We start from the raw sequence: 12,016 nt of genomic DNA, 5'->3' as shown, positions 1-12,016 counted from the left end.
CCCTTGGGACCAGCTGGAACCCGCTGTGTTGGGCCCAGGGCAGCCCAGCCTCTCCTCACAGAGGCCACCCTGCAGCCCCCCGCGACTGAAACTTTGCCACAGACACCTAATGCAAATCCATTTCAATAATACAGGCACCAAACAGCGCAGACTCCTGAGATCAGTTACTGCAACACGTAACGCTTATGCAAAAACAAGGAAATAAAATCTGCTGGAGGAAATAACTGTAGGAACAAGCTCAAATCAGGAAAAGATCCAAAATCACTTTTCTCACCCCACTGCTGCCCAGTGCTGGTGACCAGGAACCTTTGAAATAACCCAAGCCAGTGTTAGCAGGAATTACACTCACCTGGCAATAATTAGAGCCCTCATTAAAGGACAGCAAAGGAGGCTAGGCTAGGGGGATGGCTGAGAGGGGGATTGGGTTTATGGCTGGGGTTTAAGGGACTGAGCAGGAAGTTTATGAGCTTGAGGGGCTCAAGTACAGAGAATGAAGATGGCTGAGGGAGGTACTTTCTCTGCCTGGGAGAGGCAGGCTGTGGAAGGGTGCCATGCCTCATATCAAGGGCAAAAGTAGCATCAATGGTTTCCTTACAGTCCTCAGGAAAACCAAACCAGGAGACAGAAGAATTGTCCTAGACCTGAGCAGGTGCTCTTCAGTAGAGTGAGGCTTTGCTGTAGGTACAGGCAAAGTAAGCAGGTCCTTGAGGTAGCAAATGGTCTCTGGAGAAACTGTGATTCTGCTGTTTTATTCTGCCTGTGCTGCTGTCTGACTCTGCCCCATGTCCTGGGGGTCAGGGTATGTGGGGTTGTGAGGAAGCCATCACCATCAGTGATCTTTTTCTCTCTGTTCTTCTCTTTGCATCTTTTGCAATGTGGAGGGACTAGTTCTAGATGTGTAGGGATAACTAACCTTTTTTTCTTAAGCTTGAACTGGGGAGATTATACTTCCTAAACTGCTGAAGACCAACTCTTCACAACTGATCACAATCTCAACTTACAGGGTGAGCTGTCTATTTAAAGAGCTAGTTTGAAAATATTTGCAGAGTCAAAATTTTCTTACCTATTTTCTATGTTCTTTTTTTTTTTTTTAAAAGACTCAAAGTCAGCAACTCTTCCATATTCCCATACCTGCCAACTCAACTGTGGATGATTTGGAGGCAGTGTGAACTCATTTCATTTTGAGTAGAAATCATCAATACTACTGAGGTACAAAATGCTGAATCAAAAACCTGAGTTTTTTATGCCCTCTGTGGATCTTGACTTCATCTAGTTTACCTTAGCTCCCACAGATAAACAGCACTGTGATGAAAGTAAATGTGTAATGTTATCCTCATTTAATCTTTGGCTAATTGTAAGTAAATAAATTGAGGCAGAATCTCAGAACAGGAGTATTTCAGACATGCTCTTAATTGCTTGATTGGTACACAGTGAGTTGGGTTAGTAGCAGAGTACTAGCATTGCTGCTAATAATATGGTATTTTTCTAAGGTCAAGGCTAGAGGCAACTTTCTGGGTTTTTTTTTTATATTTCTGGAGGAAGTTGAGAAACTTTTTGTACAGTGGTCTCTGCTATCTGTAACTTTGAAAGTGGCTAATCTTCTTTCAATTTAAACACTTTCTTTGAGGGAAGAAAAGACACTTGAAAGCTCATGGTTCAGCTGTCCGTGGTTGAGTAGGGTACTGTGCTGCAGAGTGATAATTTGTTAGTGAGGAGAAGATGGCTTTCTAACTTACTGTTCTTAATAGCTTACGTTTATTAACTAAAGCAACAACTCGTAGTTCACTAACATGAAACATGGGGAGGGAGAATCTAATAATTTTCTCATTTTGGTTTTTTACTAAAATAAACCTCTGAGACCATCATATTTTTGAATATCATCTGAATATTTGCCTCTTCTTACTGTCCACCTTAAGTGGCCTATAAAATCCAGCTGGAATGATATTTCTGCTTGATAGGCTGCCTTCAGTTTTAGAGCTTCCTTTTTCCTCGGGCATCAAGTATAACCAGATAGCATAGTGACCTCAAGCAGTTGTGGTGAACATCAGAAGACATTGCAATCATATTAGCAGCCCTAAATTATTCAGAGCACTTTCTGGTAAAATGGTGCTGCAAGGCAATGAAAGCAAAGAACAATTCCCAGCAGATTAGATTTTTTTTTTCCCCTGTTGCTGTCTGTAATTATTTCTATCAGATAAGTTATTTGCTATGCAAGCTTACCTTCAAAAGCATGTTTGTTAAAAAGAGAAAGAGGAAGAAATCTTTTGTAGGGCCTGCACATGATTAAATGGCTTTAACAAAGCGTAATGAATAATAATGACAAAGACCTGTCAATTGGAATTTTAAGCATTTTGGCTTGTGAATTAGAAGAGCAAATGATATCAAAATGATTACATGTACCAAATAAGTGGGTATTCACCAATGCTGCCTATTGGTGAATATTACAGATGAGCTGTTACTAGTTTGCATATTTCTGTAAATAAGGTTTCTTCTGTAGTTTTAATGTACTTACAGTACAGGGAAAAACAGTATGGAACTGTTGCCTTATTAGCATGTTCTGCAGCTTTTTGAGAGAGGAACTGCTATGTCAATTCTGCTCTTGGACAGCCCAAGAAAATAATTGGGGTTTTTTGTTTCTCTTTTTTTAAAAAGGACCTTAGTCGGAAATAGCCAGACAAGACTGTAGTATCCAGACAAAAGTATATGTGAGTTCCAGCACTGCTGCAGGAAGGATGACTCAAGGAGGGGTATCGGGGTTTCTTTGAGTGATGGGTGGTGATTATTGTCATGTTCCGTCCTCAAAACTGTATGCAGGAAGGTGGATATTTGCATAAAATTGCATTGAATGAAATACTTCTTTTTTTTTTTTTTTTGGCCACTGTATTGTTACCAGTTATCTGGTAACCAGGATTTGATATAAGGAATGCATGAAACTAATCACTTGTTTAAACTATTATATTGTAAACGCTGTTTTCTGGCAGATGTCTTTTTGCATGAAAACTTTATTTCATTCCAGAAATTAGTTTGGGGGGGACTGATTTTTTTTTTTTCCTAATGTATTCTTCTATATGCAGATGCCTACGGTAATATAGTCTTTCTAAATACTGTGGTTTAATTTTTCCCATTTCATTGACAGAGATAGGGCAATATGGGTGAAATGAATTTAAGAGGGGGAGAGTTTTCTAAGGTGTGCTTATACCCTTCATCACTATCTACTTCAAAATTAAACCAAGTAAGAAGTTAAACAAACACTTAGATATACTACTGTAGTAGATGGGAGCTGAAGAAAAGACAATAAATGTCATAAAACCTTAGTTTTCCATCCAATTTTCCTTGACAAATATCCTTTTCTTTTATACAGCCTCTCTGTTCAGGAAGGTCCATAGAGAGGAATGGCTAGGCGTCTATCACTTTATCACTCTGACGACATTCGTTAACAATGTCACCTTTTATTTAAACCCAGAGTTTGCTCTAAGAAATCTATTTTTTGACAATATACTATGTGGCCGAGGCAATTTTTAACATCTATTACTCTTGTGTATTGTGTTTGAAATTGATAGTGCTGAATGTGATACATTTCTACTATCAGATACTCATTGTGGGAGATAGAAATGTGGTGAAGGCCACTAACATATCACTGAAGAAAAAGAACAGAAATCTGATGGCTTTCCATTGAGGGACAGCTGATCAAAAGGGAGGTTAAGTAAGCAGAATATGTTGGATCCTATTTCTTCCCCACTGGAGAAATGTGTACCAAAGTACTTCAGAGCTCTCCATCAGACCAGTGTTCTGGTATCAGTGCTGTAAACAATTTCAACAGGATGCTGGCTGGGGAGAAGTGGAGAGAGAACAGAAAATAAGAAAAGGAGGAAAACAAAAGGGGGGGGGGCAGGGGGATATTGTAGTGAATCTTTAAAAGAAATTTAGATTTTTTTTATAATAATGAACAAGCTTACCTATTTCTTTTGAATACAAATATTTAGCTCTGTATAGATAGCTTTCCATTAATAACAAAGAGCAATGAAGCAACTAAGTATGTGTTGAAATTCTGCCCCATATTTTAATAAACTTGGAGCAGATTCCCTGAATTTAAGCAATAATCCTATACTGATGTAGTTTATTTTCTGGTGAGGAAAATCAACACTACTCCAGCATGGACATCAGTTGTTGCAGAAGCCAAATCAATCAGACAGTCCAGGTAGATCTGCCTAGACCTCCATCTAAAAGTGAACTCCCCAAAGCAGTCTTAAAACACTGACTCAATAGCCTGGTTTTATTAGCAAATGAACTAGAGTTTCTCTCTTTGTAATTAGAGGACACTTGGTTGCCTGAGGACACAGTGTCCTGCTGTGACTCAGTCATCTCTTGCCTCACCCTGAAGCCTTTGGCAGCACCTCACTGTGCTTAGTTGCTCCCCACAGAAGTAGCCATCTCCTCTTCTTCCAGTCATTCCCTTTTTGAAGGAACAAAGCATGCAAACCAAGAACAAACCAAGCGGGAACCATCCTTCACACCGACTGATTAATGCTTGTACAGGCTTCTTAGGAGATAAGTACTATTTTATTAAATTCTCGCTCTGCTAATATCAGAAGATTTTCTAAGTTAAGCCCTGGTCCATGCAGGTTGAGTATTTACTGCATGCTTCAGAAATTTTCTTTTTTCCCTAAAATTTGTTTAGCTTCTTAGGCTTGTTTTAATGGGAAAACTTTTTAAGATAGAGAAGGGGGGGGGGGAGACTAAAAACCTTGACATATAGCTTTAAATACCAGTTTAACCCTATATTCTACCTCTGGGTTTCAGATCCATCAATATATAATGAGGCACCACGATGATATATATCATGCAGGCCTATGAGACAGGAAAAATAAAAGTAGTACTCAAGTAAAGTGGTGATTTTAATTTTCTTTTGTCAACAGCTTTGTTTTAAGGTAAAGGTAAATGCCTTCTGAAATCTGGCTACTAAATTCTGTTTTCTATTCATGTTTCTAAGAGATATAAATAAAGCTGGGTCTGAAATACGCACTCTGAAAATGAGTGGTGATGAGCATCCTGTGGTACTCAGCGAAATCTTGTTTCTGGTGAGCTGGTAGGGTATCACTGACCTCCCCTGGATCACAGAGTGACAATGGATCTTTTCTGATGACAGCACTGACAGCTTCATGTAACTGAGTTAATTTAAAGTGATGTTGATTTAATTCATTGAAATGAGAGTCTGATAACTGTCTTCAGTCTCCATGTAGAAAACAACATGCATTCCTGCTGCTATATACAAATGTTAACAACAACACGTTGAAACACAAGCTCGACAAATCATTTAAGCATTTACTTTAGCCTGCCCCACTGCAGCAAAACACTTAAGCACATGCCTAAAGGTATAGACATGCTCAAGTGCTTTTCTGATTAATGATGGACTGGAGCCCAAGTGTCTAATTTCAAGACTAACATTGTGTCTTATTGCTAGATTGGAAGAATTACTCATTCTAGTACTATCCAGGGAGATTAGCATCACATTTCACTTCCCTTTCTCCATGAATGCTGCTGGTACACATTGGATGGGCTGAGCCCATGGGCTGGAGAAGCTCTGAAATATTGACGCACAATCAGACTTGCCACTGAGTGATGTTCAGAGTTCCTCAAGAGGCAAGCAGAACGACCCCCCAAAATGAAGGTTTATAAACTGTTACTTCATCATTTGGATGAATGAATCCTAAAAATCAGTTTTCAGGAAACGAAAGGGAGGAAATTGTTAAAGTGCTTTAACATGCTGTCAAAATGTCACTTACGTGCAGGAATGGTGTGTGTTCATTTTAAAAAGAGATAAATGCAGAAAAACACATGACAATCAGTCCCGAGCTGGAAAAAAACAAGGGAAGAAAACAAAGGATAACAGCATTGCCTTTATTGTGAATCCTCATTTCAGTCTCCAAATGGTGAAAACAAGGTCAAGGTCTGAGTTTAAAGAAAAATGCAGCCCCCCATTGCCAAGGCACCGGAGACAATGTCAGACTTAATTGTCAGATTACTGTCTAATCAAAGATTTCTCTGATTAGTGACCCGCTGACAATACAACCAAATCAATGTGTTTATTCCAAGCGTTAGTCCTGATGCTCTAAAAGAGTGAAAATCAGGAAAAAATTACAACATTAAGTAACTCAAATCCTCTGCATACCAATTGAAACTGTCATTTGGCTTGCTTATTTACAGGGTTTGAAAGGTTTATTTGACAACAGAAGGGCTAATAAAAGGAATCCAAGTCATGTTTAATTACATCAGTTTTATTATCTTAATTAATCAGTCCACTGCTGTGCACTCTAATATCATAATGTTGTATTTTTGCATAATGGAGTACAAAAGATTTCTTTATTTCTCTTTATATAATTTTTAGCCCGTATCTGCCGTGGCACTCTTCTTGTTGAGTTCACACTCATAGACATGAGGGCAGTGTATTAAATCTTCACAGAACTGCTGTTTAGGTGGAGAACAAAAACGCCCTGAAAGCTGAATGGAATAACAAAAAGACAACAGAGTCTGTACTCTAATTAATTTTAGATGAAAAGGGAAAATTAGAAAAGGCAATAAAGGATTTAAAGCCCAGAGGTATCTGGACAGGAACTTGGAAAAGATTGTGTAACTGTGGAACTGATGATAAAAGTCCATATACCAGTGCTTGATTACAACCAGAGATTATATTTAAAAAATGCAAGTTATGACTTAATCTATGCCAAGAGTAGATAGATATGCAGTATCCTCCTGATAGTTGAAATGAATGTGAAAGGGGGAAACTGGATAATACTGATTTCAATTTTAATTTACATTTCAAATGCAAACTGTTTTAATTATGTCTAATTGAAATGATTTATTGCCTTAAGTAGTAAGGAAAAAGGCCTGCACAGAAATGCAATTTCTTAATCTTTGTACTGCATGTTGTTCCTGTTCGTCATTTGTTTATTGCGTTGAATGCAGAAACAGGACATATGTCTATGTCATGCCTTTGCACATCTAACTTCTTGAGCTGAGCTGAATCATGGTATGAAGAGAGAGGAAATACTCTCCGTAGCAGAGAACCAATGATGTGAAAAGGTGCACCATTTAAAGGTGAACTGACACCCAAGTTCCCAAACTAGGAGTAGGTGTGTAAGCTTAAAATATGTACAGCTTAAAGATATTCTGTAAATAAACTTTCCTCGTTTAACTGACAAAACTTCATTTTGGAGCTGATTATTTTTGTGGTTGTAGGGAGTGCTGTTGCCATCACCCGAGGATTCTTCCCGTATTTTACAACCAACCCTCACCACAGACATCCTGGAAGAAGGGACCTATGGATCCATCATTGCAGAGAAGTGAACTGGCTACAAATCTGCCCTAATTCCAAGTGTCTTCTCATTTCTCCAGCCCAATGAAACTCTGAATTTTTATTACAGCTTCAATGGATGGATAGAGTGGGATACTCTGGGTAAGGCAGCCTCTAGCTCAATGGCTAGGGCTGACTGAGATGATGGCTATCAGTATGAAGACAAGCAAACAGAATCAGCGTTTCCCCTTCCCCTGGAGGACTTTCAGTGCAATTGTGGAGTTGTAGGGCTTTTGGGGAACACAGAAATTCTTTCAGAGTACAGTCAGTGTTCGGAAGTCACCGAAGGGACCTCTGGAGGTCATATGGACCAACCCGCAGCTCAAAGCTGGGCCTAATTAAATTACTTTTGTGAGCGGCAAACAATCACTTTACTGAACAGCTGTATTAGCCCCTGGCTGCCCATCACAGCAGTATCAAGCCTCTGTGTCTCAGCAGTGTGGTGGTGCAGCTCCAAAAGAGCGTTCCCAGCTCTCCAAGAGCAAGTGGGTCTGCCCCCCTGTCCTCCCCGTAACATCATGTCCCTGGTTGGCCTGGGGGAAGGTGACAGCCAGGCCCCGGGGCTCGGGGGGATTTTTTTGTGGTCTTCAAAGGGTATTTGCCCTACAAAACCCTTTTCAAAGTCAAAAGCTGGCGTTGGCTAAACATATTGAGCACTGAACTTTGTTCTATTTGCCTCTTACTGTACATCTGCCTGTAAAATAAAAACTATAGATTATTTCTGTAAGAATATCCATTGACTTTAGTGTCGATGAATTTGCTGATTGAAATGTGCTTCAACAGAGCTACTAAAAATATATTAAAAACCATAGAAATAGATAGTTTTTCTGTGTGTTTTTAATCTTCTATAATAGGGGTAATTCCTCATTTGAGTGGTTTAAAAAAAGCTAAAGAGGAATTATGTTCTAATCCAATCTGTAAGACTTTTCATAAAGGAATGGAGGTGAAAAAGCAGTTGTGGTAGCTTCTTATGCCGTATGTAACTGACCTGAGGGAAAGCAGCCTGCCAGAAACCTCTCACGAGGACTAACTATCCATATAAATTCCCACATTTGAGTTGATGCTTGCAGAAAAGCAAAGGCTGATGTCAAAGTTCTGAAGGCCAAATTAAGACAAAGTTTTTCTACGTTTCTTTGAAGAGCAAAGCGTTTCAGACTATCTTTCAGCTCCTGTAACTCAAGTCTCCTTGACAGCCTATTATTTGTTCAGTCATTACATTCTCTTGATTCTTTCTGACAAAGTTATCAAACACCCCACTGGGACCACAGCCAAAGAAGCATTCACCTTTACACAAAGGGCCAAATCCTGATAAAGAAGGCACAGCTGGAGTAAATGGACTGTTTGGTCTGAAAATAGAGCTAAATGGAGATTTCTGCTGCACCTTGTCACAGCTGGTGTAAATCCAGGCCACAGGAACCACAGGATATAGGGAGAAATAAAATATACAGCTCAGCAGTGCAGGTTTCTCCCCACGCTAACACTCCTGTGCAAATAGCCACAGTAGAGCTTAGATTCATTATACAGAGGTGTGCTTTTATTCTCCCTTCATTGGCTCTCTATTGTCTATTCCTCCATCCATAAGGAAGGTGGTATTTTATTATTTTTATCTTGCTTACAGCTGCAATGGGAGCAGTAATTAATCCTTATTCACCAGCAGATGCAGTATAGTCAGTCACAGTACCCAATTTTTTTTTATAAGCTTACTACTCGTTACTTTTGATATGCTTATTGCTTTCTATTATTGCAATTACTTGCTCAGCTTTTCACAGTTTTTATTTTAATGATCTGGGGTCCCATCTTTTGCATGTCTAAAGTGGTAAGTTTCCAACTGCCCTTCATTCTGCAGTATATTTAGACCTGTTAAGGTGTATCGAAACAGATACCACCGGTCTACATCCCCTTATCAATTTCTGAAGAATTCAGAGTAGCTCCTGGAGATGAATGTGGCGACCTTTGATATCCATCCCATAGCTAGATTTAATGATTACACGTGCCTTGCCATTTCACTGGTATCTACCATGGGTACACTGATACACTAAGTACTACACAAACACAACATAACTCTTGCTGTGATTCCATCTAAGTTTAAGCAGAAGAGTTGTCCCAAAAGAAAACCAAGCCCTTCTGTCTACCTCTGTGTCCTATTTGCTGTAGCACACTTGTACTTCTTAATCAATTGCAGTCCAGTCATTACATAGCTGGTCTATAACTGGTTTATTTATCTATATGCATGTTTGTACATACATGCATATGTACAAACACACATCTCGCAGACCAAGGAACAACTGAAGATGGCGAGTCCCTTAAGAGGCAACTACTGAGTGTGCAGGAGGAGAGAGAAGAAAGAAAATGAATATAAGTATGTAGGAATTTATTTTGTTTTACTGGTACATGTGGCTCCTCGTTTTACAAGCTCCCATAATAACATGGAAACATTCCCTATGATTCACACAAAAGTGGTCGTTTTGGTCAGTGCAACTTCCTGGCTTTCCACCACTAAGAAAGACCTCCGTAACTGTCACTTTCCTTTTCACAGGGTAAAATTGCTCTACTGTACATTTTAAGAAATATGATTCGCCATGTAAAAGGCAACCATCTGTCAGCTCTAGGTTCAGGTACCTGCTTATCACAACTGCTAGTGATTTTCTCCAAGTACAGGAGTGCAGACAGATAAGGAGCAGTGTCAGCATACTGCAAATATACCATCATCTTCTGCTGTGACAGACAAACTAGAAACACGTGCTCTTTTAACCTGAAGCGAGTATTACATTGGCCATTAGGAAGATAGGTTTTTAAATTGAAGGATTACTGCTGATTACTGATTACTTTGTGAACAAGACCATTTAATGAACTTTAATTTCCTGTAACTAATACATTCTTTGTGATCCAGAAGTCATTTTGGAACAATGCAACAGGTGATGTTGATAAATATCTGAAGCATCTTCTATCTCTATAAAATTCATCTAAATCAAGAGAGATATTTTTCTCTTTTTGTCTTTCCTGACACTTCATCCCTAAAGTACTTTGCAAAATAAGGTAATACACTTACAGAAATAAAATAGCAGGAGATGGAGATAAATTGAAATGCAGAATAAACAATGGATGAAATGTGTATTTTTCTTTCTGTGCCATGTTCCAAGGTGCTGTCAAATATTGCAACTTTGTCAATGAAGTTCCCTTCTCCATGCTTGGATTTAAGACAGCAGAGGTGCAGTTCATCTGAGAGCACAAGTATTCGCTGGTATTTTGACAGCTTCTGCTTCTTTGCACATCAGCTGGGGTTCTCCATTCAGTAAGAAATAATAGAAGCGAGCTGTGGGTGTCATAGCTAAAGCAAAAATCAGCCCATAGGACTTCCTACAGCCAGCACACAGAACAGCCAGGAAGGCCACCCCTCTTTACCCATATTGGTTTAAAACTGTATGTGTTGCATAGTACAGGCTAATATACATAGCTTTTTTTTTTTTTTTTTAGTAGGCAACAGCAACCTTTTCCTCCACCTACAATTTGGTCTTCATATCTGATGCAGGAACGTTTCCTTGCATACAACACTGGCTCCTTTGCAACTGCTCATCAGCTCAACCCCGGTGGGATTTCTGTGCAGAGGTGAAGTAATGCGGACAGGATACTGCTATGTTTCTGCTGCTACCGGCATATCTCACCTTGAATCAAGCTAAGCCATTTCTCAAGGCCTTTGCCTTTTCACAAGGGAAGACTTTCAGCCAAAAGTTCAGCAGTAAAGTAAGAAGAAGAAACCACCAAAAGCAGGAATGCAAAAACATTGGCTGTTTATGATTCCTTTTTCTAAGTCCTCCTTTCTGGGACTGTCGCCTTTATGTGCTAAGTAACAAAATGCTTTACTCTTCTGTCCTGGTTTCGGCTGGGACAGAGTCAACTCTCTTCTTAATAGCTGGTACAGTGCTGGGTTTTGGATTTAGTGTGAGAATAATGTTGATAACACACTGATGTTTTAGTTGTTGCTAAGTAGCGCTTATCTTAAGCCAAGGACTTTTCAGTTTCCCATGCTCTGCCAGCAAGCAGGTGTGCAAGAAGCTGGGAGGGAGCAGAGCCAGGGCAGCTGACCTGAACTAGCCAAAGGGATACTCCATACCATGGAACGTCATGCCCAGTATATAAACAGGGGGGAGTTGGCTGGGAGGGGCGGATCACAGCTCTGGCATCAGTCAGTGGGTGGTGAGCAACTGCATTGTGCATCACTAGGGTTTTTTTCTTTTTTTTTTCCCTCTTTTTGTTATATTCCTTTTCATTACTATTATTATATTTCATTACTATTATTGTTAGTATTATATTTTACTTCAGTTATTAAAGTGTTCTTATCTCAACCCACGAGTTCTACTGTCTTTCCTGATTCTCCTCCCCATCCCACTGAGAGCAGGGCGGGGGGGCAGGGGGAGCGAGGGAGCAGCTGCGTGGTGCTTGGCTGCTGGCTGGGGTTAAACCACAAGATCTTCTCTGTACAAAATCAGCTATTTCATGTTTTCTAGGTCAATTCAGATATTTTTATTGATTGTATCTGTGACCCTTTAACAATGACACTATTTGCAGAAATCGAAGTGGAACATGTGCAAATAGAAGTAATCTTTTTAAGTAAAGTAATTCCAAAGAAAAAGGTACATGCTGTTCCATTTATTGAAGATTTATTTT

The 12,016-nt window shown here is 39.5% G+C and overlaps 1 long non-coding RNA gene across 2 annotated transcripts; it reads left to right on the top strand.

Moving 5' to 3' along the window:
- The first annotated feature begins 509 nt into the window (after positions 1-509).
- On the top strand, positions 510-2,799 carry LOC127018693 (uncharacterized). 2 transcript variants are annotated; one of them, XR_007766805.1, is made up of 4 exons: positions 510-692; positions 928-1,004; positions 1,098-1,209; positions 2,653-2,799. It is a non-coding gene; the product is annotated as an uncharacterized LOC127018693 (long non-coding RNA). The 2 variants fall into 2 exon arrangements; XR_007766804.1 differs by having other exon boundaries at positions 510-799.
- The last annotated feature ends 9,217 nt before the right edge of the window (positions 2,800-12,016 follow it).

Source organism: Gymnogyps californianus, chromosome 7 (assembly GCF_018139145.2).
Source record: "Gymnogyps californianus isolate 813 chromosome 7, ASM1813914v2, whole genome shotgun sequence".
Classification (NCBI taxonomy): Eukaryota; Metazoa; Chordata; class Aves; order Accipitriformes; family Cathartidae; genus Gymnogyps; species Gymnogyps californianus.
This window is presented reverse-complemented; position numbering and strand designations above follow the sequence as displayed.